The sequence below is a fragment of the Mus pahari genome, chromosome 4 (assembly GCF_900095145.1).
Source record: "Mus pahari chromosome 4, PAHARI_EIJ_v1.1, whole genome shotgun sequence".
Taxonomy (NCBI): Eukaryota; Metazoa; Chordata; class Mammalia; order Rodentia; family Muridae; genus Mus; species Mus pahari.
In genome coordinates this window covers 9,926,394-9,929,992 of record NC_034593.1, presented here as the reverse complement: position 1 = coordinate 9,929,992, position 3,599 = coordinate 9,926,394, and the positions used below count along the sequence as shown (strand labels likewise).

The following is a 3,599-nucleotide window of genomic DNA, read 5'->3' as shown; positions in this document are numbered from 1 at the left end:
CCATGCTTCTCTTGTGGGGGCTGTGGGAGGTGGTACCTTAGGCAGGGGCCAGAGTTCCAGGAGCATGAGGGAATGCCTACCGTTATGTAGGTGAATTATGACCATTGGGGTTCAGACCTCAGCTCAACTGGATACCAGCCTGTAATTCCCCTCACTTCCCCTAACTCCTCTATTGGGGTCCCTATGCTCATTCTGATGGTTGACTGCAAGCATCTGCTTCTGACCAGGATCTGGCAGAGCCTTTCAGGAGACAGCTATTTCAGGTTCCTGTTAGCAAGCACTTCTAGGAATCATCAATAGTGTTTGGGTTTGATGTTTGTATGTGGGATGGATTCCCAGGTGTGGCTGTCTCTGGATGGCCTTTCTTTCAGTCTCTGTTCCACTCTTTGTCTCTGTATTTCCTTTAGACAGGAGCAATTCTGGGTTAAATTTTTGGAGATGGTTGGGTGGCCCCATCCCTCAGCTAGGGGCGGGGCAAGCCTAACCTCTGGATGTGCAATTTACTTCTTTTGTGTATTTTGTTGTTGTTGTTGCTCTGGAAGTTTCAGGTGTGGCATTAAGTTGTTAATATGAAAGCTCTCAAATTTTTAAATGTTGGTACACCGTTCTGCCAATTTGCCTCTTAGAACCACCTTGTGTTTCATGAGCTTGGGTATGTTGTGTTTTGATTTGAACTCAGTTCTTAAAATGTTTTAAATTTCTTAATTTCTGTCTGAACCCATCTTTTATTCAGTGATTAGTTGTTAAGTTTCCATGAGATTTTGTGTTTCCTATTGTGTTGATATCCAGATTTAATTGTAGTGGACACAAAAGTTTATGATATTTCAGTTATCTTATCTCTGTTGAACCTTGCTTTGCACCCAAATATTTGGTCAGTTTTGAAGAAAGTTCCATAAATTACTAAGAAGTTTTTTGTTGGGTAAAATATTGTGTAAATGTTGTTTAGGTCCATTTCATTTATCATGTTATTTAACTCCAGCTTATTTCTTTCTAATTTCTTTTTTGGATGGTTTATTGACAAGAGTTGTGTATTGTCACACAGTATATTACATGGGATTCAAAATGTAATTTTAGTCACAATAGCATTTGTTTGTTTGTATTTTTAATTTGTTTGCTCTTGTTTTGGGTACATGAATGTTTCGAATTGCAATATCTCTTTAATAGTGTTTTTCCTTTAATGCGTATGCAGTGTCCTTTTCTATCTTGTTGATTTATATGGGTTTTTAGCTTATTTAATCAAATATTACAATACCTTTATTTGATTGATTTTTGGTCTATTTGCTTAAAATATTTTTCCCATCCTTCTACATTAAGTTTTTCTATATCTACAACTGCCAAGGATAGAGCAGAAAGATGGATCTGTTTCATGTCTTCTTACTAGGGAACTGAGATCATAGGTACTGAGAGTTATCAATGAGCATTGTATGGTGATTCTTATATTGTTCTTATTATGCTATGTTTCTTCCCCTATCTTTTGATTTGCTTGTCTGAGATTATTATTCTTTATAGGCACAATTTTTTCCAAATAATTTAATAAGGGTTCAACCTCCCATTTAGCCCACCGCACACCAGCGGTAGTGGAAGAGAAAGGTTCATCATGTGTGTGCCTTCACATGGCAGCTTTAGCAAATCATCCTTGCATTTGTGTCTGCCTCAGGAAAATGTTCTTTCATGTGTCTGCTTTAACAAAACATCCTTTCATCTGTGTGCCTCTGCAAAACAAGGCATCCTTTGACATTACTGACTTTCCAAATGAGCCAGAAGTTTCCACTTCATATTCCTCTTTCTACTTAAGAGCTGTCCTTTTCTCTAACATTAACAATCAGCATACAACAGAAATAATTATAAGAACCACCACTTTTAGTTTTGATTTTTATCAAAACCTACTTTTAATAAGGGTTATGAGGACACAGGTGGTCCTTCTTAGAAGACAGAACAAAATGTCCATGGGAGGAGATACAGAGACAAAATGTGAAGCAGAGACTGAAGGAAAGACCATACAGAGACTGCCCCAACTGGGGATCCACTCCATATTCAGTCACCAAACCCAAACACTATTGTGAATGCCAACAAGTGCTTGCTGAGAGGAGCCTGATATAGCTGTCTCCTGAGAGGCTCTGCCAGTGCCTGATAGATACAGAGATGGGCGCTCTCAGCCAACCATTGGACTAAGCACAGGGTCCCCAATGGAGGAGCTAGAGAAAGGACTGAAGGAGCTGAAGGAGCTTGCAGGCCCATGGGAAGAACAACAATATGAACCGACCAGCAGCCCCAGAGCTCCCAGGGATGAAACCACCAACCAAAGAGTTTGCATGAAGGGACCCATGGCTCCAGCTGCATATGTAGCAGAGGATGGCTGTGTTGGACATCAATGGGAGGAGAGGCCCTTGGTCCAGAGAAGGCTCCATGCCCCAGTGTAGGGGAATCCCAGGACAGGGAAGTGGGAGTAGGTGGGTTGGTGAGCAGGGAGAGAGGGGATGGGATAGGGTTTTTTTTTTTTTTTTCTTTTTTGAGGGGCAACCAGGAAACGGATAACATTTGAAAAGTAGATAAAGAAAATATCTAATAAAAATTAATTAATTAATTAATTAAAAATAAATAGTACTTTGGGGCAAAGCATTTTTCATTGTCAGGATATCAGCAATCTAGTCCAGTAGCAAACACCAAATTTGGATCAGCAGTGGCAGTCCAGTCCTATCAGCAGTCACTACACATGATCTAGCAAGGCCAATTCAATCCTGAAGAAACCTTAGGCTCACCAGCTGGCTGGAGGCTGCAGAAGTGACAAGAAACTGCAGAAACCTCAGAAGTTCTCTGGCAAGTTTCTTCCTGGTGTCACCACATGCAACTCAATGTAAGGCAAAACAATACATATGTGTACTTAGTGAAAAATAGTGATACAGAGCCAAGCAAATCAATGCTCATGCTCCCTCTGTCTGTAGGATCATATGTGTATTCCTTTATCATGGGCCCTTTCACATGTCTGCTTTAGTAAATCATCCTTTTCCCTGTGTCTTCTTTAGGAAAACATTCTTTCACATGTCTGCTTTTGCCGCAGACGTTCAATCAGGGGTCTCTAAGACCTGCGGGGGGACTGCACTTGGATACCCAGGTAAGGAACGGATTTGGCATGACAGACAGAGACACAGACACAGATGGCCGTATCAACTGCTGCAAAATCTTTACTTCAAGCATCAGACTTTATACATATGAAACAAGGAACAGGAATTGGCACAGGTTCAGGGCAGATCATGATCTTACTTAAAAACCTATTACCATACAGATCGTCATTATTGCAAGCACAAAACATTCAAAAAGAGAATCATACTTGGCTCAGCGCCTGCGGTCAAGCTGCNGGATATCTGATTTTACTAGTATCATATTAACTCTTAACTTCTACTTTACATCCCCACTCATTAACTCCCATGATAAAGGCTTTCAAGCAGCCGCTTTTCTTCAATCTTTAACATTTGCCCATCTATTTCAATTTAAAATCATATACTCCTATATGTGGCAATGGAGCATCAGTGGGCTAATAAATATAATATCCTTAATAAGTTTTGGGTGTCCACCATTTCCCCTGAAATTTTTACTTGCAA

The 3,599-nt window shown here is 40.3% G+C and overlaps 1 pseudogene; it reads left to right on the top strand.

The window, feature by feature from the left end:
- The window catches only part of LOC110320202, a 34,610-nt pseudogene that overhangs the window by 11,189 nt on the left and 19,822 nt on the right, over nt 1–3,599 (top strand).